Here is a 26,609-nt window from a genome sequence, read left to right on the forward strand (position 1 = left end):
GATTGATCAATAGATTATGTACAATTGGGTTGATTGAAAAGTTGCATAGGAAATTCTTCCATCCACTAACTCACTCGCCTGGACAAATTTTCTGGTGGGTCTTTCAGAAAGAGAGCAATGAGGAGATGGCGGGAACAAGGTGCGAGAAGAACGTAGACCGGTTAATTTTTGGACAAATTACATCGCTAGTTCTTGTACATTATTTTTGTGTTATTTAGACTCTGTTATTTTAATGCATGTGTTATGCTTTTATAATCAAAATTGTTAGTAATGGGCGCCCATGTGGCATGACCATTTGAATTTGAATTTGGAATCCTATCCAAATAGGTTTTGAAATTGAATTCAAACCTATTTAGGATAACCACTCAAGATACAGATATTATCAGTTTTAACTGATATGGATAGATATAATAATATATTATATATCTGATATATGGTTATGGGTAATCAAGAGAGAAACAACGTATGATCTGTTTCTAACCATATACTGACTCTCTCCAAAAAACAACGATCAAGCCATTTTGCACTGTGGTTTGTGTGGGTGATATTCAATATTGTAATATCACTTCACTGCTGGGTTGATTGACTAGATTCAGGAAGCACGTGATTTATCCGCGAGGTTTTAGATCAAAGAAAAGGTATGATCTAAACATTTTATTCCGCTGCATGTTTTCTACTTTGATTTACATTGGTATCAGAGCCATTGATGGATATTTTCGTATTTCTTTTTAATCATGTGTGTATTTTTACATGTGTATGTTTACATTATATACATGAATGTTTGTAAAGAAAAAAAAAATCTACTTTGATTAGATTAAGAGCATAAATATTTTTTTATGTTCATTAATGTCTTTTTTTTATACCATAAACGGTTTTATTTTGAAAAAAGGAGTCTGGCAGTATAAAAGTCGGACCAGTCAGTACCCTGGAAGGCGGCGCGTGGTATGCACGCGCCACCACGCCGCAGCCACGCGCGCCCACGCGCTGCCACGCGCCCACACGCGCCAGAGGCCCAACAGACGCGCCTGCACGCGCCATCACTCGCGCGTCAGCGGCGCTGTCCACGCGCACGCCGTCCACGCCTCACACGCGCGCCGCGTGCTGGAGCCGAGCGCCGAGCCGCGTTTGAGCCGTGCGTCGAGCCGCTCCGAGCCGGTGCTGCGCCGCGCCGCGTTGAGCCGACTCGCGCCGAGTTGCGCTGAGCGGCGCCGAGCCGAGCCGAGCCGTTTTTTCCCGCCTGGCTTGGCTCTAAGGCTCTGTTTGTTTGTTTTTAATTCTGAATTGCGTTAATTGGCCATAATTTATTCGTTATAGCTTTGTTTTAAGCATGGTTAGTACCGTTAGACTCAGAATTAATTTTTCTACATTCTGTAAAATTTTGAAAATTTTACGAAAATATAAAATATTTTTTCTGTGTTAATAATTCATGTTTTATGCTTTAAAATGCATCTGGTGTTGCATGATTAAATTTCTGGGGCTGGATTTTTTATTGTAGACTATTGATGTAGTTTACTATTTACTGGTATAGTTATAGCATTTTATCAGATTCTGGAATATTTATTTATGATTTTATGTGTGTTTATTAGTTATTTAAAATTCCAGAATATTTCAGAAAAATTCCAGAAAATTCCAAAATGATGTACACTTTAATTATGGCATAATCTGAATATTGAATACAACATATTTTTTTTTGGGTTTGTAATATGTTGTGATTAGAGGAGCATGATTATTTATTTACTTATTTATTAGAATTCCATTATTAAATGAATATAGCATGAGTTATTTGTAAATTTACATCAAGATGCTATTGTATAGAATTTATCATGCTTTGTATATGCCATAGTCAGTGGGAGGTTATTCGGTTGAGAGAAATCTTTGTAGATTAACTCCCGAAAACCAATATTTTGCGCATAAATTAAATTAAATTTTGGATAATTGTCACCTGTGGCGCAAGAGATGATTACGAGCATAGCGGATTTTCGATCTTGCGACTTGTGTAATATTGTCACTATTTAATTTAGTTTTTTGCGGCAATATTATATTATGCTAATCAAATTAATCCCAATGCGAATTTCTCTCTAAATTGATTTAACTTATGGAAGTTAATTTGATTGACCTAGACTTAGTAGAGATGTTCAAATGTGAACAAACTAATCCCATTCTTTAGATGAGCAAAAGTCTTGGAGACTTTAGGTCAAACCTTAATTGAGCCAAAGTAAGGAAACATGACTCAAAGTCGCCGTGGTTTTGGTGCCTTGTTTGGCACAATAAAAACTAATGTGTGCGCTATGGTTAGCGGCATACTACGTAGTTTTGGTTGGCGAGTTTTGGAGTTATGAAATTAGTAAGCCCTCAATAGATCAGTATATGATCTTGACTAATGAGCTGCGCGGATTGACTTTGTAATTTGATTTGTAAATAATGTTACATCATTGGATGAAGTAACATTCAAGAGTCACGTCATCCTAGAAATGCGAGCTTAAATAAATTAGTCATTAAGTGTAAGACGAGTAGCCAGTATGAGCAGTGTTTTGCTCTCTACCCAATTATTGGGAGTTGGATGGAGCAAAATTTCATGCACTATAATAGTGTGCGTTGAAATATCACGTGAAGTTAAAAGACTAGCGCTTAGTAGCTGCAAAATCTATTAACACTAAGTGAAAAGATTAGCGCTTAGTGGCTGCAAAATCTATTAGCATTGCCAACTTGTCTAAGTCTGGACACTTACTGTTTCCACACTTGAGTGTGAGACATGAGGAGGGGCTTCTTTGTATAATTCCTTAGCTAGGCTAACGTTTTTTTAATAACGTTTAACACTAAGCGCAAACGTTGCGGCATAGTGATGAAAAGGTCAAGGCCGACAAGGTTGTTATGACTCTAAGAATTTGACGCATCACTTGTGAGAGCATTGTGTTGAATTAGACTCTTTAGCCTAAATTCGCGCTTAAGTTACTTTGGAGCTGTCATAGTTGATAGCTTATTCTCTCCTTCTTGTGGATAGTAGAATTAATTGCAAGTAACTATGAAACGAGAAATAGATATGGCAAGATGAGTATCGTCATCTTTCAACTAGATGCAGTAAAGTGTATGGAGAATAAAATTGACTTGAAGGTGCAGGGGATTAGCACTTACTAGTTAAATTTGCGACTTAGGCGCACTTGATATCTCCATGACATCCCTTTTATGATCTAGTGAATATGACTTTGTCGTGAGTCATTACCTAGTTGGGCCTAAACCTTTAAAACTTGTCTTTGAGAACTCACACATTAAGATGATTGGAATTAGTTTATGACATTGGTCATGAACCAGTGGCTTATTATACTTAATCACATTAATGAGATGATGACACGATGTTTTGAGTAGGCCTTCTCGAGCCCACTCGCTTATGACATCCTGCTCTCATGTGAATGTGTAACTTTGTTCGCAATGGGTGCACACAAGTAAGTAGGAAAGCCGTAGAAGGTCATTTGTATTGGCGCATTTAGTCCACTATGATATTTGTGACTAGATATGTGTGAGGGTATGATAGCTAAGCCTCAATCTCGACACATTTATAGATTACGATACGCATCTGAGTCAAGACTATTTGATCTCCCATAAGTCAAAAGTTTTGAGATGATTTTTGACATTGCACATATGAGGTTGAGATCAATTAGATAAGAGCTTTTGTGCTTTTAGTTTTGACCAAGGTGGCGAGTATCTATTTGAGTTATTTTTAGAAAACTCTGTGAAGAGAAATGGATGCTTAGAAAATTGATTATTCCTAGTACTCAACAACACAATGGTGTAGTAGAGAATAAGGAATTAAATATTGTTAATGTTAGGTGGATAATAGCGCAAAATGTTTCCCAATTGGAAATTGCACTAGTTTGTTGCCTATATCCCTAACTAAGAGCCCTCCATATCAGATTTTACACTCCAATTTTGAGTAATAGGTTAGTGGAGAGCCATCTATGGGCGATCTGTAACCGTTAAGCAGCTCATCTTTATGTTACTTCTCATAAGATTGTGAAGTTAAGACCTAGGGTTCTATAGCGCATTATTGTATGTTGTCTTGTAAACACAAAGGGTCGTATGGCGCATTATTGTATGCGGTCATGCAAATCCTCCGGGTCATGTGCATATAGGTAAGCAGCTTTGTGGTAGTGTAACTAAGTCACATAAAGTTTTATTAGTAAAGGTGACGTGAATAGAGTTTTTGGAACTCTATAAGATGGAGAATTCCAAGCATAGCGCTCTATGTAGCCTAGTTGAGAATGGAAAGAAATTTCTAATATCCTAGGGACAGTGGGAGCGATGTGCCTACTAATGGATTACTCCATTAGAGCAGAATACTCTACATTCTTAGTTGCGTGGTAGCAAATGTGAAAATTTTCCACGTCATCACTGGGTGATTGAGAGGGAAACATTCATGATTGCTCCGCAAGATGATAAAGAGCCTAGGATAATGCCAAAGGCTCTAGTCCCCTGTTTTTAGAAAGTGGATCAATGTTGCGTAGTTTAAGACAAAGTCTTTGAGGATTAACCATTTTTATAATTTGGTTGACTTTCCATTATGACGCAAAACTGTTATAAAGTTATGCGTAATTTGGATAGTCATTGTTGAGGCATAAGGCTCGCTAGATACCGAATGGTCGCACCATTGAGGAAAGTGTAGACCATGAGAAGACTTCCTACTGGGGAGTGACGTTATTTTGACTTAGGCTATGATTGACATAAGTTCGAAACATTGATTTGTGGACATTGTGACCCGATTTTTAATTAGAGAATTGGATAAGTAGATCCGTAAGGATTTACCTTCTGCTTTTATGGTGAAAAGTTAGGAGCGCAAAAGGTTGCTGGTTCCAATAAATCTTTTACAACCTAAAGCAGTTATTCAAACAGTGGTTCTTAGATTTCGTCAAGCCATGATAGGCCAACGATGATCAATGAAGACCACTGAGGCATGATCAATGGTCCAAAAGAAGTTTTTTCCTTACTTAGTCATTATGAGCCAGGAATTTAAAAGGTTGTCGCCACCTAGGGTGGGCAGTCCTCCATTTTAGATATGATGGACATGGGTGATGTAATTCATATGCTCGGATGTACGATCCTTAGGGATTGTTTTAGGAAAATTCTCGGTTTGTCTTCGATGACTTACATAAGGAATATCCTAGAACGATTCTAGATGCAAAATTGCAAACCCATTGACTTACCTATCGGTAAAAGCCAGAGCCTTAGCTATTGAGTGAATCCTCAGATTGTCTTTGGGAGAAACAGATGACCTATATTCCTTGATCTTTTCTTTGTTGTGGGAGCCTAAAGTACGCTATGTGGGCGTATTCGGCATGATAAGTGTTATCTTTGATAAATGGTTAACTGAGTTGTTTAGACATTGACCTTGCTCATTAGACTGTGGATAAAATGCTTTATTAGAAGCATATTAATTTGCTCCTTGTAAAATTCAATGCGCTAGTTGGGCGCATTAGCGCTAGTTGGGCGCATTAAGAATGAACGCAAATTGGTCACCAAAAAATATCTTTAGAGAGGTTATTGTGCAAGAGGTAGTGATCTTAAATCATTTCATGTGAGGCGCACATGGTGGATTCCGTTGTATATACTTATCGCAAGAGGTGCTGATAAGGCTTATATTTGGAATCTATAATTGCGCAAGCTATGGTCAATTTTTTTTTCGATCACTTATTTTGAGATAATGGGATGTTGACACTATTATGGTTTGTGTCATAATGATTAGCAGATGATGATGTCAGCAGGCAAGATTGGCTCACTCACACGAGCAATCGCCCTTGGCGCTTGGGAGCGAGCAAGGATGAGACTGGTGGTTTATTTTTATTTGGAGCCAAGAGAGGCTTAAATAATCCACTATGCATGTCGCCTTGGTTACAACCAAGATGAGGTCGTGTTAAGGACCAAACATGGATGATAGTACCCACTTTCCATGTTGTGCCTATTATGATTAGCCAGATGCGAGATCTCATTTGGCGCCTAGAAGGCGAGCAAATAGAGAATTCGGGTTAGGCGCTAGAAAGCGACTAGACTAATATATGTACGGTGTATCGAGTATGACATCACTCTTTATGGAAGAGTTACTCCACCGTAGCATGTATTCATACTATATGTGCTTGGCGACCGAGTAATGAGGTGAGAGAATGGATCCCTGCTTCCTCACCGTGTGAGTCTTACGTGTCATTATTGATATGACTTTCATTTATGTACCCTTTTGTGACTTTTGACTATGTCATAAGGTAAGGGGTTGATGTTCTGCTACTTTGGTATGTTGCCTGCGGTCATGCATGATTCGGCTTTAAGGGACATCACTGGGAAAGCGGTCAATCCTAAACTAAATGGTATGAGTGCAAAGGGAAGATCATCTAGTATTACACCACTGTTGTATATTCACTGCCCGCAACTCATATCGCTCTGTATGAGAGGCGAATTGAGTGTGAATATATTGCAAGAATTGAAAGGGTCAAACATGCTCTTTTTGAGGGATTAGAGATGTTCTTTTGGACCGGTGTAATTAGATGGGTCTGGGGTATATGAGACACTATTTCTGTTCCTTTTGGGTTGATGTCTCTATGCTGGCTCATTTTGAGTTTCTAGTATAGAGCTCCCACATGCAGGTGTTCTCAGCAGTCGCACGGTGCAGTGGCTAGTATGAGATTGTTTATTTTTGGGAGATTGAGACAGAGATGTGGCAGTGTCATGCCAACTCATGTGCGAGTGGGAGATGTTAGTAATGGGCGCCCATGTGGCATGACCATTTGAATTTGAATTTGGAATCCTATCCAAATAGGTTTTGAAATTGAATTCAAACCTATTTAGGATAACCACTCAAGATACAGATATTATCAGTTTTAACTGATATGGATAGATATAATAATATATTATATATCTGATATATGGTTATGGGTAATCAAGAGAGAAACAACGTATGATTTGTTTCTAACCATATACTGACTCTCTCCCAAAAATAACGATCAAGCCACTTTGCACTGTGGTTTGTGTGGGTGATATTCAATATTGTAATATCACTTCACTGCTGGGTTGATTGACTAGATTCAGGAAGCACGTGATTTATCCGCAAGGTTTTAGATCAAAGAAAAGGTATGATCTAAACATTTTATTCCGCTGCATGTTTTCTACTTTGATTTACAAAAATTATAAAGTTGTTTAACTCAATGAGTTAATTTCAACCAACTTAATAATCATTTTCTTTTAAAAAATCCTAATCAATGTTATTAAGTCAAATTGACACAATCTAAAATTAATGATCAAAATAAAATTAATTAAAATTACGAAGATAAAAATAATATAAAAGACAAAATATAGAGACTGTCTCCACGTCAAAAAATGTGAATACTAACTATGACAGTCAAACAATGTGTGACTCTCTATTAATAGGAGAAACGAATGGGACTTGATTTTTCTTATATAGAAAGTGCAAAAGACAAGCAAAGCACATTCAATCAATATGGGGTAGGGACTTATAGTGAATTTTTTTTTCTAATTCGGGATTAATGCGTGCTTCTTAAAATAATTTTCTAAGGCAATCAGCAATCATACCGTGCTTCTTAAAATAATTTTCTAACTCCACTAATCATAACGGTTGTAAACCAAGTCATGCAGTATATGCATTGTTAATGAGGTAGTGGTAGTAGACCAATTTGCTTTTTTTATTTGGTAGCACATGAATCTTCATCATGGAGTTTTTATAGCCAATCAGGTAAAAATGGTTCGATTTTAAAGCTCTATTTTGAAAATACATATATGATAGTATGGAATAAAATAAAAGAATGTCTGAGCTCAGATTAATTGTCACCGTGTTTAGATTATATATTTAGATAAATATTTAAAATAATAAATAAAATATAATAATATTTCACCTATATTTTTGTTTTCCTTTTCAAATTCGATCATCTTCAAACGAGTTGATTTGGTGGAAGACTTTACTTTTAAAGTCATGAACGGTACATTTGTTTCATTACTTTAATTATACCGAAAAGTTCTTTTTGAGAAATGAGTATTTTGTTGGGTGTAGCTTCTTATCAATTAATTTATTAAAAGAGTTTAATTTAGTTTGGTGTTAGTTATAATATATTTTTAATATATTATATCTAATTTTGGAGGCCGAATTCAGTTTGGTAACAACTAAGATTTTGATAAAAAGACCAAGATTCAACAATATATATATATATATATAAATATTGTTTATGTTCTTTCGTGTGATACACTGTGGCAGCCAACATAGATTCGGGAGCCAACATTGATTCTTGGGTGCATAAGTTCAATTGATGGTTCCATTGTTGCTGTGCATCTTCGGTTGGTGGGTGAAATTGATTTGATTTGTTATTTTGGATTTTCTATAACTCTATTTCGAAGAAGTTTGTTCATCTATTTGGTGAAATTTTTACTCTTATTTATTTGTGATTATTTGGAATTCACCTAAGGGTGATTTTGTGAAACCATTTGTGTCTCGTTTGTAATCGTTTGGAAATTTTTTAATTGATAGTGGAATCGGATTTCGATCCCGTAGACGTATCTCACATTGAGGGAACCACGTAAAAATTTTTGTGTTGCTTTTTTATTTAAATTTTTCCGCATTAGTTTTTATTCTCATTGATTGATTTACTGGTGGGGAATCATATATTTTCCCTAACAACTGGTATCAAAGCGTACGGTTTATTTGAGTTTAATTATTTGTGTAAATCAATAGAGGGGAATGTGGGTCGTATGTCTAGCTTTAACGTAAGCAATTGGTTAACTTGAAAAACTAAAATGGAGGACCTATTATTTTGTAAAGATTTGTATGGGCCTATTGAGGGTGATAGTGTCAAACCTGATGATATGAAAGATGATGAATGGAAGAGGCTTAATGTGTTATCCGTCAATGGATTGATGACAATGTGTTTCATCATGTTGCTATTGAAACCTTGGCACATGATTTATGGGAAAAAATTAGAAGGCCGTTATGACAAGAAATCAGCCACAAATAAAGTTTTTCTATTTCGTAAGTTGGTTAATTTAAAATATAAAGAGGATAGCCCTATTTCGGAACATTTGAATGAAATAAAAATTATTGTTAACCAACTTGCTTCTATGAAAATTATTTTTGATGATGAGTTGCAGGCTTTGATGTTACTTAGTTCTTTGCCCCGAAAGTTTGGAGACTTTGGTTGTGACAGTTAGTAATTCAGCACCCGATGGAGTTGTCACAATGGGCCAAGTCACTAGTAACTTGTTAAATGGAGAAACTAGAAGAAAATCAGCAGGTTTCTTTCATTCGGAAGCATTTGTTGTAAGAGGCTGAAGCAAAACAAGGGAGAGGAGTAAGACTCCTCATGGTTGTGATCAAAGCCGTGACAAATCAGAAGATGGTTCTTTTTCAAAGAAAGACATTGAGTGCTATTATTGCCATGAGAAAGGGCACATGAAGCGAGAATACCCAAAGCTCAAGAACAAGGAGAAAAGGCATAACAAAAGTGTGGATAAGAAGCAAGAAGACACAACAGCAGTAACTACTAATGGTGATCTCATGGTCGTTTATGAAGATGATTGTATCAATTTTGTGAGCCAAGAGAACAATTGGGTAATTGATTCTGGTGCTTCTTTTCATGTGACTTCTCGAGTTGATTTCTTTACTACCTACACCAAAGGAGATTATGGTTCTATTCAAATGGGTAATGAAGGTTTGTCCAAGATTATTGGCATGGATGATGTTTGCTTGGAAACAAATTTGGGCTGCAAGTTGTTGCTTAAAGATGTGAGGCATGTTCCTGACATTCGACTCAATTTGATCTCTACTGGGAAGCTAGATAATGAAGGCTTCAACAACAAATTTGGTGATGGAATATGGAAGGTCACAAAGGGTTCTTTGGTGGTGGCTAAGTGCAAGAAGACTCATACACTTTATTCGATGCAAGGAAAAATTTGTAAAGGTGTTGTCAATGCACTTGAAGATGATACTTCTACCGAATTGTCACTACTAAAAAAAGTACTTTTTGCGACCGCTACAAGCCGTCGCAAATAATGACGGCCCATGCGACGGCAAATGAGGGTTGCGAATGTGGGGGTGGCAAATACTTTTTGCGACCGCAAAATAGCAGTCGCAAATTATTTGCAACCGCCTAACCTACTTATAGCGACTGTTATTTTGCCGTCGCAAAAGAGTTTAAAAAATGCCTACAAGGTATTAGCGACCATCTTCTGTCGCAAAAAAAAACAAAAAAAAATACCTACAATCATATATGTATATATTCAAATATTATATACAAAAACGTAAAGACATTTGCAAAAATCTCAACATTCATGCATTATTTTCCATTTCTTCCCTTAATAAAAATCTCTTTCTTCAACAAAAAAAAAAAAACAATGTACAACAATAACAAGGAGTTCCTGAAAGAATCCTACAAAGGTTTTTCATCTCTTGCAATTACAAAGAACATTTGAAGTTATCATAGTTCTAATTCTAAGAATCCTTCATAGTCTTGTTACAGAGCCGGAAGAAGAGCAGCAACTCTTGAGATTACAGACATCTTCTGATTTCATCATCTGCTTTAAGAGAGAGAGAGAGAGAGAGAGAGAGAGAGAAAAAATTGCACCAAACAAGCCCACATGTTAGCTACATTTTTTACCAAAATCATTTAAAGGAACATTTTTTTGTTTATGAACTCAGACTAGAAGCATGGTTTTAGTGTGAAAAATTGGAAAGCTAATTCTCTGTTCAATAAATATTGAGAATAAGAGCTCCAAGTGTTTGAACAAAATTGTAACAAAAACAGAGAGGAAAGTAATGAAGCATGTAAATTTATTAGAAATGGTTCAGGCAATTTCACCATGATTCCTGGAACTGAAGGAGGCACTCTCCTCTTAAGCATAGTGAGTGTATGTGGCAATGGTCTCTGGAGAAGCTTTCTCCTTATGCTCAGCTCCTGGGGTTACCATGCTGGGCTTAAGTAAGATACCTTCAGACATCACATTGTTCTCAGCCAATTAGTAGAAGACTTCTGTCCAAACACGCTCCGCCACCTCTAGTGTCCTCTCAATAGGGTGCTCCCCATCAAGAAGAATCTCAGGTTCCACAACAGGCATAAGACTATTATCCTACACAAGAAACCAAAAAGTTTAAAAATTTTATCCTGGAAAATTAGTTTATCATCGGAAAACAAAATATACTAAATGATTAAGAGTGATGAACAAACCTGTATCGAACAAAAATTTCCCTATGCTTTACTAGCTTCACTTCTAATCTGTTTATTATACTAAATTGCAGAATGACAAGACAATATTCTTATAGAAAACTTCTATGAATTTATCAAAGCCGAAATATTGAAGACTAGAATAATTCAGAATTCTACCACACACAATCAAGCAGAAATGGTGAATTAATTTGTGACAAGAACTTAAATGAACATATGTGAGAAACAGTCAACAAACTTAGACTTTGCAAAATTCTCTCACTGTTTTATCAACTCCAATACAAATCATAACTTATGGATAAGGAGGTTCTGATGTAAACACTCAATCAGGATAGAATGTGAAGTTGACATGAATGTTGATGCTTGCTTTAGATGAATAATTCCTGTCATCATCCTGAATCCATTGCCGAGCAGGCACTTGTCAAATATATTACAAGACAAATTTTACTTAGCCCATTTGCACTCTATAGTTGCCAATAATTAAAAAATGAAGTTATCATTTAATAACTTCCTGTAATGCATAATACACTTGTGCAGCAAAGCTATATCAACAATTTCCTTCCTATGTTCAATTTAGACAAAATATCCTCTATTTCTTACTCTGAGCGAGAGAGAGAGAGAGAGAGAGGGGTCATACCTGAGAAATGCCAGCATAACGAGCAAGTCCCCATGCTGCTTCTTTCACAGCCAAAGCAGAAGGACCACAAGGAATGCTGACAACTGTGTGCCTATAAATTTCATACATAAATGTAAATAAAGTATTAAATCATGACATTTACTCTTCCATGTCAATTGAAACTAGTACTACTATTCTTTTGGAGCCTTACCACTTTGCAAAGCGAGCACCTTGCTTATAGTATTCGGCAGATCTAGAAGCCAATCCATCTAATCCCTAGCACCAAGATTCATTGTTGGACCCTGGTAGGGGAACTAAACCCTGAAAACATGTGTAAAAAGTGGGAGAGTTAAATTAACAAGACAAGGATATAAAGAAAGGTTTAGTGTAATTAACTTGAACGAGAAAGCATACCTTATTGACTTTGATTCCAGGTACAATGTTTTGCTCACGCAAGCAATTCACAAACTTCTTCCCGTCTGTTGTTGACTGGTAAAGTGTCTTCTCAAACAGAATCGCACCAGAAATATACTCACCCAGGCCAGGAGTAGTCAACAAAAGCTGTCTATAAGCCTGCCTGTTCACTTTAGTGTTGTCCAGGCCAATAGATGATAATCTCTTCCCACAGGTGGCGTTTGATTCATACTCTCCAATATATAGAAAGTGTGATAAATTAATGATACAAAGCATCAAGAGAAAGTGGAAATTCCATGATTTATACTAACTTTACAATGGTTCAACTTATAACATCTTTTTGAAAATAACTAAACAATTTGTAAAAGGAGAAAACAGTTTCTTGAGAAAATTTCAATAAGCACTCCCTCAAGTTAATGAATGCCAAGCTCGTACTAACTTGAGGCTTGACCTCTTGAATCTAAGCTTCAAGAAACATTAATGAGTTTAAGTAACTCTACCCTTTCATGAGAAGACAAGATTTGCTAGTTCCTCATTCCCAATACCAATTCAACAAGCCCTAATTCTTTTTTAAAAGCTATCAAAGCTGGAGCATGAAGCAGTAGAAAATATTTTGTGCAGTGAAGAGTTGAAGTAAACACACTTGAGAATTATAAGGATAAGATTAAGCAACATAAGAGAAAGCAAGAGTACCTCAGCTGCATATGTGCCTCAACAGTTCAAATCAGCACCGGATATGTCCTTCACTCCAAACAAGTTACCAATTCCATCATTACCAAACAGTTGTTCTGCATCATTAAGAGCTACACCAAATATTTCTTCATAGTTCTAAATATTCAAGTCAACTTCATCCATATTGAAGTCCTCATACAATTTATCATCTTCTTCTAAATCAGGTGCTTTTGTTCCAGGGCAGCACGTAGAAGAGGTCAGATTTTTACTCAAGCAACAGAGTAAACAGGTAACCTTAAACATATTCATAATACTATAAAGTGATCAGTTTTGTAGTTTGGCAATCTTAATTGATCTAACAAATTATCACTGCATGCATTTTATTTTAATCTTCTTTACAAGCATGGCTAGGATTGAAAACGTGTCATATAACATTCCAAGAAGAAAGGTCCAAAGCTCAAAGCCAATGAGTAAGGCCGAGAGGGCAAATAATGATGGTACTGTTTGGCTGACTAGAATGATTAAGATTGTGAGGACCAAGAAAATATATGAAGAATGGAAGAGCAAAATCAACTAGCCTTCCTGAAGTTGATCTTTAAGCTATACACGCCTCAAAGCATAGAGGACACCAGAGATATCTTAACTATACCTTCTTGGCCCCGCCAAAAACTAATAGCATTATCTACAAGCAAGAACTCTGAAACGGAGACTGAAGCGCCAATTTAAAAAGCCAAACCACACCAAACTAAGCTTTTTGTCCAAATCGAGTAGATTGGGTTTATGAATCATTTTTTTCCATTTCATCACACTAATCAAATTTGTCGAAGCTCCTACACACTTCAAACTCATGAAATTCCCGATTTCAATCAATACACTATTGTACAAAAGCAATTCAATATAGAATAACTCCAGCCAGCTACAATTGAACATACTACAGTTATTCCTATAAGTTTAAATGAACAATATAAGATCTAAGTCCAAAAAAAAAAAAGTCATGTAACTGTAATCTATGAAATATAAAACAATACAGCTTTCTTTTCTTTTTTTTTAATATATCCGAAATTGACTTTGGTACTCATACACAGTTCAGAAATTATTAAATTTCAATATCAAAACTAGTAATTCTATTATTTTTTAGTGTTTGGTACAGCTTTTCACATTTACACCTCTGCTTTTTCAACTGGAAATAAATTCAAAAAACTCACCTCCTTTTAAGATGAGTTTTGGGTGCTCTTTTTAAGGTAACTCTGCTCATAAGTATTTTACCACATGGTGTATATGTCTCCCCACAGAAGGTCCATTTTTTTTTTTTTTTTGTTCATAAATACCACTGAAGTCTCATTCTCATTGATTGTTGTAAAAAAATAATAGATGACTTATTCTCATTGATTCAAAAGAAAGTCACCATCTCACTTGGTCACTAAACCTTCTCATCTCTCCATCGCACTTCTCACTTCTCTCTGACTTTCTCACTGGTCTCTTAGGCTCTCTGTCTCTCTCCCCTTCTGTCAGACCTCTCTAACTCTTGCTCTTTTCTCTTTGTCTCACCCTCTCCCTACCCTCACTCTCTCATTGATGAGTTATATGAATTTTTTATATAATTTTAGAGCTCAAAGTCTCTACCATAGACAGTAATAGATAGTATTATATATCATAAAATTTTAGTAGAATGTGCAAAGTTTAGAAATAGAAATGCATTCAAATCAATTGAGCCTAATTCCCCCCGACACCTCCCCCCCCCCTCTCTCTTGTTCTTTGATGAACACTAAAGTGACAAAAAATGTTAGAGTTCTCATATTGTCAACATTTTCTCTAGATACAAAACCTAAGAAAAATTAATTCAATCTATTTCGATGCAAAGAATTTCTCAGACATCCTAGGTTTTGTGGATAAAACACACAGATTGCTAAGATATATTCAATCTCATCATTGTTTCTATTCAATGACATCACAAACATATATACGAAACACTAAAATTACCTCTCATCAATTGTACGAATCTGAAGCAATAGAAGGTAAAAAATAGAGCATGAGCATCAACAAACTTAGGTGATCAATTCCAGCAATCCCGATTAAATTCAACACACATAACCGAACAGAGCAATTCAAATAACAGAATTGATGAAAGAGGAAAAAGAAATAACCGCTTCAAAATCATGACAGGCAACATCATGCAACAGAAGAATTGGTGAACACGTCGATTCAAACCCTAGAAGTAGATTCAGATCATAAAATAAGAAGAAACAAAGAAAGAGGAGATTCAAGAGAGAAAGGAGGAGAACGAAGAGATTACCAGATAAAGAAGTTAGGGGAGTTCATACCGTTGCCGGTCTCTTCTTCAGACGACCATGGCGATTTATAGAACAAGAAACAGAGCGAAATCGAGAAAGGCATATCGAGAACGAAATCGAGAGAGCGAAACCGACACAGATTTGGGAAATAAGAGTGAAAGGGTCTAGGGCAAGTTTTATACGATTTGGTTTTTTTTTTTTTTCATGTTAAAGAGCACGATTTGGGGGTTATGTTAAATGAGATGTTGATATAAAAGGTGTTTTTTTGCGACGGTCAACCAATCAGTTGCAAAAGAATGGACGCAAAAAGTTATATTTTTAGTAGTGTGTGGCACAAGCGGCTTGGCCATATGAGTGAAAAGGAACTACAAGTTTTGTTCAAGAAAGAGCTTCTACCTGGTTTGAAAGGTACACATCTTAAAACTTGTGTTCATTGTTTGGCAGGTAAACAACATAGAGTTTATTTTCATAAAAACGTTGCTTCTAGAAAAGAAAATGTTTTGAAGTTGATTCATTCGAATGTTTGTGGTCCTTTGAAAGTTAGAACACATAGTGGTACACTTTATTTTGTTACTTTCATTGATGATTATTCAAGGAAAGTTTGGGCTTTTATATTAAAAACTAAAAATCAAGTTGTAGAAGTATTTAAGCATTTCCAGGCCATAGTTGAAAGAGAAACAGGGCAGAAATTGAAGTGCATCTGATTAGATAATGGTGGTGAACACACTTGGCCATTTGATAAGTATTGTCGCAGCCAACATATTTGGCACCAAAAGACAGTTAAAAAGACTCCTCAACAAAATGGCATTGCCGAGAGGATGAACCGCACCTTTGTGGAAAAAACAAGGTGTCTGCTTTCACAAGCTAAATTGCCAAGATCCTTTTGGGGTAAGGCAATGAGGACAATGGTTGACGTGATCAATCTGTCTCCTTCCTATCCTCTGAATGGTGATGTTCCTGCAAGAGTTTGGACCGGCAAAGATGTGTCTTATGAGCACTTGCAAGTGTTTGGTTACCGAGCTTTTGTTCACATTCCAAAGGATGAGAGGTCCAAACTTGATAGCAAGTCAAGAAAATGCATTTTTCTTGGCTCTGGGCGTGATGAGTTTGGTTATAGATTGTGGGATCCGGTCGACAAGAAAGTTATTCGAAGCCGTGATGCTGTGTTTCTTGAAGACCAAACAATTGAAGACTTTGGCAAAGGTGATCAACCAGAGCTAAACACTAGTGATCTCATTGACATGGATCAATCTCCTCTATCTTTAGTTGATGATGAAAATGGGGAAAATATGCAACCACCTATTGAAGTTGTGCAGGATGATGTCAATCCTAATGAAGTTGAGCCAGAAATTAAGGAAAAGCATCCAACTCAAGAACCGCCACAACAACTTGAGTTGAGAAAATCTACAAGGGACTGACAACCTTCGAGAAAGTATCCTCCCAATGAGTTTGTGTTGATTTCCAATCAAGGGGAGCCCAAGAGCTACTAAGAAGCAATTGAGCATGTAAGGAAAGGTGATTGGGAAAAGGCCATGGAAAAGGAATTGAATTCCTTGCTTGAAAATCACACTTATGATTTAGTGAAGTTTCCTAAGGGGAGGAAAATTCTGAAAAATAAATGGGTTTTCAAATTGAAGAATGATGGCAAGAATCTGAGGTACAAAGCACGTCTTGTTGTGAAAGGCTTTGGACAAAAGAAATGTATTGACTTTGATAAGATTTTCTCGGCGGTTGTGAAGATGTCTTCTATTCGAGTTATTCTTGGCATGGCCACAACTATGAACCTTGAAGTTGAGCAACTTGATATGAAGACCGCATTTCTTCATAGTGACCTTGAAGAAGAAATTTACGTAGAGCAACCGAAAGGTTTTGTGGAGAAAGGGAAAGAGAAATTTGTTTGCAAATTGAAGAAAATTTTGTATGGCCTCAAGTAAGCCCCGCGGCAATGGTTGAAACTAGAGTAAAAATTGTCTTTTGCTATGAAAGATTTGGGGCCGGCAAAGCAAATTGTTCGTGATCGCAAAGAGGGACTAATTTGGTTGTGTCTCAAGAAAGCTACATTGAGAAGGTTCTTGAGAGATTCAACATAGATAAAGCAAAGTCGGTTGGTTGTCCACTTGCGAGTCACTTCAAACTTAATTCGAATCAATGTCCTACAAGTGAGAAAGACAAGGAAGAGATGCTAAAAATTCCTTATGCTTCAGCAATTGGTTCTTTGATGTATGCCATGGTTTGTACAAGGCTGGATATTGCTCACGCTGTTGGTGTGGTGAGTCGGTTTCTCTCTAACCTGGGTAAAGAACATTGGGCAGTAGTAAAATGAATTCTAAGGTATCTTCGAGGGACTTCGAAGGTGTGTTTGTGTTTTGGGGATGGTAAGCCAATGCTTGATGGGTTCACGAATTCTGACATGGCCGGTAATGTTGATTCTAGGAAATCTACTCTGGGGTATGTAATGACATTTGCAATGGGAGTTGAGGCATGGCAATCTAAATTACAAAAATGTATTGCTCTTTCAACTGTTGCAGCTGAATTTATTGCCATTACAGAAGCTTGCAAAGAAGAGTTATGGTTGAAGAAATTTTTGCAAGAGTTGGGTTTGAAGCAAGAAAGGTATGTGCTTTATTGTGATAGTCAAAGTGCTATTCACTTGAGTGAAAATTTTACTTTTCATTCGAGATCAAAACATATTGATATGAGGTACCATTGGATTCGTGATGTGTTAGATTCGAAATTGTTACAACTTGAAAAGGTTCACACAGATGATAACATTTCGGATATGTTGACTAAGACTTTGTCGAGGGACAAATATTTAAAGTGTCGAACTTTGGCGGGTATGGTTGATGTCTCCACCTAAGTCGGTAGGCGGAGAATTTTTGGATATACCTCCTTATTGGAGTATGCGACCCAATTAATTTATTAAAATAGTTTAATTTGGTTTGGTGCTGGTTATAATATATTTTTAATATATTATATCTAACTTTTGGAGGCCCAATTCAGTTTGGTAACAACTAGGGTTTTGATAAAAAGACCAAGATTCAATAATATATGTATATATATATTGTTTATGTTCTTCCGTGTGATACACTGCGGCAGCCAACATAGATTCGAGAGCGAACATTGATTCTTGGGTGCATAAGTTCAATTGATGGTTCCATTGTTGCTGTGCATCTTCGGTTGGTGGGTGAAACTGATTTGGTTCGTTATTTTGGATTTTTTGCACCTCTATTTCAAAGACGTTTGTTCATCTATTTGGTGAGGTCTTTTCTCTTGTTTATTTGTGATTATTTGGAATTCACCTAAGGGTGGTTTTGTGAGACCATTCGTGTTTCGTTTGTAATTGTTTGGAAACTTTTTAGTTGATAGTGGAATCGGATTTCGATCCCGTGGACATACCTCACGTTGAGAGAACCATGTAAAAATTCTTATGTTGCTTTTGATTTAAATTTTTCCACATTAGTTTTTATTCCCATTGATTGATTTACTAGTGGAGAATCATATATTTTCCCTAACATATTTTATTACTAAAACCAAGAAAAAAATGTCCCTCAATTACATTGGAAAGTGAAGAGTAAATTGACTTGAAGTGCTCAAAAAGCACTACAAGAAATTTCATTTTTCGCAACGCAACAAAATATGTTGCTAAAAGGGAAAATTCGTTGGCAAAGAGTTTTGCCGACACACAAAGCTACGTTGGCAACCCGTAGGCAAAAGTGAGTCTGCAAAAGTTTTTGCCGACGAAATTATCATTGTGTTGGTAAAAGTAATGCCTTTAGCGACGAACATAGTTGTCGATAAAAGCCTTCATCCATCGTCGGCAATTTACCTTGCGTCGGTAAAAGTCATTCAAATATGATGATTGTGTGGCACTTTTCGCAACACAAATTTGCATGGGCAAAAAATAAACTTTTAGCAACAAAATATGCGTCGGCAAAAGTAAACTTTTGGCGACACATTTACGTCGATAAATGTTGCCATTTGCTGACGATTTGTTTGTCGCTAAAGCTTTACTTTTGGCAACGACAAATTGGCATTGGCAAAAAATACACTTCTACCAACATAATATGAGTGGGCAAAAGTAAACTTTTAGCAACACATTTACGTCGGTAAATGTTGCCATTTGCCAACGGTTTGGTTGTCGATAAAGCTTTACTTTTGACAACGACAAATTGGCATTGGCAAAAAATACACTTTTAGCAACACAATATGAGAGGGCAAAAATAAACTTTTGGCTACACATTTACCAACAAGTTGTTTGTCGAGAAAGCTTTACTTTTTGGCAATGACAAATTTTTAGCGGCAAAAAAAGTTGAAAATCATTTATATTTTTTTTTATAAGATTTACATATTTACAAGAGGCATCCCTCAGGCACTACTATTACAAACTAATAACATTGATATTAAATCACCTAAAGTTGATAGGTAGGCAAAAAAACACTACTGAAAAATATGCTTTTGGAAGCGGTGTATAAAACCTGAAAGGGTAAACTAACTAAAATACTCAAATACATCCAAATTGTGAACCCATAGTAAAAACAGCAGATAACAAAATGAAAACATGAAACTAACAACAACCCAAATTTGTAGCAGACCAGCATCTAGTAGCAGCCCACTTCACAACAACATTGCAGCAGCAGACCAGCAAGCAACAACCATCAGCCACCAGTATTAGGTAACAACTGCGGTAGACAAATATTTCACCTGTCAACCAAGCGGTCAACCGGCAAACACAAATTCAGACTTTGAGACAAACTCAAATTTAAGCTACCAATCATTTTTCTTATTCTTTTCAGCATTTTAAGCTGCTGAATTGTCCAATTGATTGTCTTCAATCAACCATGATGAGTGCATGCATCTTTGCTAAAGCTATAACAATGATTTGAAAAAATCAGGATGGTGACAATCAGACCCCACTAATAATTCTCAAAATCAAGAGCACATAATTGCCAGTCTCTGACCTCCTGTGAACATGGTAATGTTAATCTTGGAAAATTATTCGATGCTCTAGGGACACCACGTGACTCATATCACCAATCAATTACTAAACAGATAGTCCTTGTTGTTTCCCATGCCGCAACAATCAATTGTGGACCTATGTTGCCACAAATTTTCAAAAATATAAATAACTAAAAATCATAAGCAACCCCAGAAAGTTGCACCAAACAAAAAAAATACATGTATTCCATTATGAGTTTCATCTTTCACATTCACTAATATATGTATGCATATTAGTGCTAAATAATAGAATTTATATGCAATATTTGAACTTGGCCCCAATGGTTGCCTTAAGAAAGGTATTATCAAAGTGCCTGATTGGGAAACCTAACCATCTGATAGTTCAAACCTTTAAATTAACTCATATGTTATGACTACACAGCATGATTATAGAAGGTTTGTCTTTAACTCATGCCTGTTACATCAAAGAAAAACTTTAAGGGCATTGAAGAGTAATCAGATAATGTTGCTGTGATTTGTTAGTTTATACAATGAATGCAACCAAAATGAAGACAACACTGTGAAAAACAATAGTCTATCCAGCTACTTTAATACTACAGTGTGCAACAACAAGATAACACAAAAAAAAGAGAAGAGACAACCTTAGTTCACAAGCCTATTTCCCTCTTCAACAAGCTCTGTTAAGATGAGAAACAAATGCGGGGTTAATTGAAGGACTGCTAGTAAGACCTTATGTTATATACTTGGAAGTAAATGTTCAACAAGCTTATCAAACATGAAGGATGAAGAGAATAATAAAAGGGCAGTGGTGACTGGCCCAAAACAGCCACACACCATCTTTAGTTTAGTTTAGAATGATAAAGAAGCTGGCATGTGATGAAAAATTAAATTTGAAATATAGATGAATCAATTTTGTAGCATTAGTATCATCTGCAAGGAAAAACTGATCTTAAGAAGCTCTGCCCTCTTTACACCATCCGTAGAAATTTACAGAGTAGCTGGATTGATTTCAACTCCTGTGATCGATCAAAAGGAATAGGCAGCTGCTGGGACAATAATGCATTCCCCACCCAAAATGATCAACATTCTGGTAAAAGATATCAGGAAAACCAAACTGTTCCTGGTCTTTTTCTGATTTGGGCCAAGCGTCTGTTTTTTGTGAAAGATTCCTCCAAATTAGAGATTAGAATTTTGTTTTTAAAGTGCGCAAATTAAATGAGTTGCCATCAACTAGATCATGTAATTGAGCACAGTATAAGGCAGATATCTCATAACACTGTCATTCACACCACTACTATTGTGCTTGCAAGCTGATTTTCTTACTAATTCACAATAAGCTCCTAATATTATAAATTTATGCTGACTATTGTTAGACTTTTGTTTGTTTTGATAGAGTTATTATCAATACACAAATCTTTTGCAAAAGATTAAGCTTGCAAGCTTCTATCAACCATTTTTTCTTCTCTTTATCACTAGAGTTGGAAAAAGTAATTAGGAAACTTGAGAGAAAGTTGTTTCAAGCCTCTAATAATTAAAAAATGAAAAAGAAAGATAAATGAGAGAGAGAGACACACTCAGACCATCACCATTCCATACGCACACAAAAAATAATATCCTTGTATTCCTACAAAATCGACAAAAGCCTGTATAGATGCACAGACTCTGGCTTCTCATGGGGTAAGATTCTAGATTCCGGAGATTCCATTCCTCAAGAAACATAATGGAAACCCCCAAAACATGGGAAAAAAAGAAGACCAGAGAAACCAAAATTACCTTCATGTAAGTATCTATGTCTGGGTCTGGAACAATTCCTACTTGTTTCTCCCTTTTGCTGACCTCAATCATAATATCTGCCAATCAAGAAACAATTTACTTCAATTACCATTAGTACCATTAGTTGATAAGGAATCTACAAATAATATGATCCCGATTGCTTGTTCGAAGCAACCATATCTACACGGCTTCCAACGCCCTGACAGCGAGCTGAAAAATCAAGTGTTTCCCTCACAGTCATTTCAGGGATGTGTAGGTCATTTTGACTTATACAAGAAAAAGTTTTCTGGGGAATAAACTCTTCCAATTTGTACCCATCATAAGAAACTTCTCCTGCAACCTGTTGTAGAAAAAGGATGAACATATGGAAACTATGTTGAAATGTAGGAAATATGTATGAAAATATCTTTTGAAGGCAACCAAAAAAGAGTTCAATGATTGTATATAATGTTAACCTAAACACACCAGATGCAATGAACTAAGTAATCAATAGAATAGTAGTTATATCCTATTTCTTATGGGTAGCAGGGTAAATTGTGGGTTTTTGTGGTAATCGAGTATATTTGGAATGCAATTCATCGTCCACTTTTTGCACAAGAAGTTTAGGAGCCCAAATTTTTGCATTGTTTATCAACTCCAAGTTAACAGTTCTCCCAGTGTTGTAACCAAGACTAAATGATAGCTGGATCACTTCAATAAACTGGGTGCAGTTTAGAAGCATATGTCTGCTAGGCAAAAGACCAGCAGAATATAATTTTCTTGGAAGAGAATATTTTTAACTTGTAACAAAGTCGAATAAGGATGTACAGTTTCTATTTGTTTCTACATATTTATGTGTTGAGCCGACTTTCAAGATTAAACGACAGTGCTTGGGAGTATATGAAAAGGGCATTGCTATTCTAGCCCAAAAATTAGACCCACTTTTCAAACCCAATGATGTGGCAACCAATTAGAATATGTGAAGCAACTCTCTTTCTCTCTCCTATCTTCTCTAATCATCAACCAATCATCTCACTTACACATTACTGGGTCTAGCAAATGAACTTGTACATCATTTTCCATATGAAAAACATAAGAATCAGCTGAAACCAACCCTTTCTTTAGAGGACAATATTACCAATTAGAACCCAAAACACTTTAGTTTGTAAAGTCTAAGCAGGTTCTAATTATACTTAAGATCATTATTGTCATTCTAATGTTGATCAAGTATCTACCAACATTTTTGTTATTAAGAATATTAATTCATTTAAAAAAGCTAGAGACCTTGAGAGATTTGTTTAGATTTCCAGAAAGCGCTTCAATAAAGTTGTCTTTCCACATCCTGGAGGACCAAGCAGCAAAGTCATCCTGCAGCAAAAATAAGCCTACTTGAGTAGAATTTAATATGCAAATTTTCCACGAAAAAAAAATGATGAAATGGGATTTCTTTTCATGATTTTGAAACTTTAGAAAGATATCTTTCCACAAACAGCATAACATAGGAAACAGATACTCAAAGACATGGATAACAGAAGTTCACCAAGCATGTAAAACACTGAGATGAATAAAAAACAATGCCCAACAAATTAATGTGTGTTTAGGAGGGGTGACCATTGGTTCAATGGTTAAGACTTGGCCTAATAATTCACAATAAAATTGTTTACCCAAGTTAAACTCATTTTCAATGTTAACAGTGGTAATTCAACCTTAAAACTTGTCATGTTTGTCAAATTTTATTATATTAAATAGCTCCAAACTTCAAATACTAACTGCAGTTATTCAACAATATTCAATTTCAGTTACAAATGAAAGGATAGACCAGTGCAGTGGAACTTCCAAAGTGAAAATACAAACCACTATAGCAACACTGAAAACACATATATAGTTTGAGTTGTTTAACTCAACAAATTTAAAGAGTCAAATTGATTCAATTACCACGCAAGCTCTAAATTTCTTGAGTCTGTTATCAATATATATACCTATTGATTTCAAAGGGATAATAATACTTGTCATAAGGCAAGTCATGTTTTATGGAAAGCTGTATGTGTTATGAACAATTTGAATACTAACAACAAGATAAGGAAAGCTGTCTGAGGGTGCGACCATATGCAATGAATATCAATAGTCAACCATTGCCATAAATTTTCAAAAATATAAATAACTAAAAATCATAAGCAACCCCAGTAAGTTGCACAAAACAAAAAAAATACATGTATTCCATTATGAGTTTCATCTTTCACATTCACTAATATATGTATGTATATTAGTGCTAAATAATAGAATTTATAGGCAATATTTGAACTTAGCACCAATGGCTACCTTAAGAAAGGTATTATCAAAGTGCCTGATCAGGAAACCTAACCATCTGATAGTTCAAACCTTTAAATTAACTCATATGTTATGACTATACAGCATGATTATAGAAGGTTTGTCTTTAACTCATGCCTGTTACATCAAAGATAAACTTTAAGGGCATTGAAGAGTAATCAGATAATGTTGCTGTGATTTGTTAGTTTATACAATGAATGCAACCAAAATGAAGACAACACTGTGAAAAACAATAGTCTACCCAGCTACTTTAATACTACAGTGTGCAACAACAAGATAACACAAAAAAAGAGAAGAGACAACCTTAGTTCGCAAGCCTATTTGCCTCTTCAGCAAGCTCTGTAAAGATGAGAAACAAATGCGGGGTTAATTGAAGGACTGCTAGCAAGACCTTATGTTATATACTTGGAAGTAAATGTTCAACAAGCTTATCAAACATGAAGGATGAAGAGAATAATGAAAGGGCAGTGGTGACTGGCCCAAAACAGTCACACACCTCATGCTGATCGTCCTTTGGAACTGTCAAGGAGTGGGGTGACCCTTGACAGTTCAGTTCTTGCAAGAGACTATCAGCTCATCACTTCAATATTGTCTTTTTAATGGAAACTAACAATCAATCAGGAAATAGAATTCTAAGAAATTGAGTACTACATGTTGCATCGTTTCACCATGTTTCAAAGAATGAATAATACAGATTTCCCATAGACTTGAACCCTAGATCAATGTTCTTCTAAAAACATTGATAAGTCATATTCACAATCTACAACACTTCTAACAATTCAATTATTTATGAAAGTATAAACAATTTTGAGATCAACATCTAAATCTTCTGAGCATGTAAGGTGGCTATAGTTTAGAATGATAAAGAAGCTGGCATGTGATGAAAAATTAAATTTGAAATATAGATGAATCAATTTTGCAGCATTAACACCATCTGCAAGGAAAAACTGATCCTAAGAAGCTCTGCCCTCTTTACACCATCCGTAGAAATTTACAAAGAAGATGGATTGATTTCAACTCCTGTGATCGATCAAAAGGAATAGGTAGCTGCTGGGACACTAATGCATTCCCCACCCAAAATGATCAACATTCTGGTAAAAGATATCAGGAAACCCAAACTGTTCCTTGTCTTCCTCTGATATAACCTGTGTGTAAACATCAAAGAAGAAAATCCTTAGGGGAAGTCCTTTATATATGCCCACTGTATGTAATTATCCCTGACATATCAACTACTCTAAGGAGATGTAAACCAAGAAATTTTTAAAAGGAATGCTAGCAATACATTTGTTTTCGACATTAATCATAAGCAGCTTCTTGTGTTGGTAATCTCCATCTTCTTGGAAGAACTTTGTCCCATTTTATCAATGAAACCCATAGGACTCCCGTCATCCCAAATGTCCAACTGTCACATCCATATTAGTACACCCAGCAATCCATTTCCTTTCTTTTTATCTATTTTTCCCCATTTTTAAAAGAATATCTTACATTCTATAACAAACTATATTAATAGGAAAAACAGAGTGCGTAAAACAACCCCCAACGCCTAAGAAAGCCTCAAGACAAGTACTGTTAATATTGAATGATAGAAGAAAAACAGTTAATCATTGGAGGGGAATTTGGGGAAATCCACTCTAATAATAGCGGGGCAAGATGGGTTTCTATTGGGTTCGGATTTAATTGCCATCCATAATTCTACCTAAAAGATTCCACTAATGAATCTCCATCAATAAAAATTCATTTGAAATATTAAAACACACCTATTGGAATAAAACAAACTTCAAGGGCAATGTTATTTCTTTTCATTCAGTTTCACAAAATTATAATGCATCAAGTTGCTGACTACTTTCAACTATAATCAGCAGCAATTATTAAATCTCAATCAGAACCACTATTCCTTAATCAAGAACTGTGTGGCTGCATGACTCACCGAAGCAGGAACAAGTACAAATGAGCATATGAAGTGTTATATGCTACAAGATTGGAACTCAGGAAATGTCTTTAATGCCACACGTTAGATGATGAAGAAAAATTGTAATCAATAAAAACAGTAAATGTCCTGAGACCCAAATATTAAAATGAGTCCAGGATTAAATGCTATAATAGATAAATATACCTTCATTTGCATCTCGAACCATTTGATAACTGACAAATACTGAAAAAAGAGTAAGCTGCAATCACAAACTACCACTTACAGCAGGGCCTTAGAATGGAGCATGGTGTCCAAGTTCCTCAAGTAGTACCACAACCTCAATATAGAATCTATAGATTGAGTCTCAGTTTACCATTTGCATAATTGAAAATAAAAGGAGGTGGTTGGATTGTCAAATTCTTAAATTAAACCCAAATTACTGCTCAAGATCCAAAAAAGACTTGACAACCTAT

The 26,609-nt window shown here is 35.8% G+C and overlaps 1 pseudogene across 1 annotated transcript; it reads right to left on the bottom strand.

Moving 5' to 3' along the window:
* Window positions 1–10,295: 10,295 nt before the first annotated feature.
* LOC114316725 (fructose-bisphosphate aldolase 3, chloroplastic-like) lies at window positions 10,296–12,915 on the bottom strand (annotated as a pseudogene). The gene is made up of 5 exons (XR_014333477.1): window positions 12,229–12,915; window positions 12,026–12,135; window positions 11,836–11,926; window positions 10,836–11,103; window positions 10,296–10,554 (listed from the first exon to the last, which is right to left on the bottom strand). The product of XR_014333477.1 is annotated as a fructose-bisphosphate aldolase 3, chloroplastic-like (transcript).
* Between the last annotated feature and the right edge of the window lie 13,694 nt (window positions 12,916–26,609).

This window comes from Camellia sinensis, chromosome 6 (genome assembly GCF_055761805.1).
Source record: "Camellia sinensis isolate YWXY chromosome 6, ASM5576180v1, whole genome shotgun sequence".
NCBI lineage: Eukaryota > Viridiplantae > Streptophyta > Magnoliopsida > Ericales > Theaceae > Camellia > Camellia sinensis.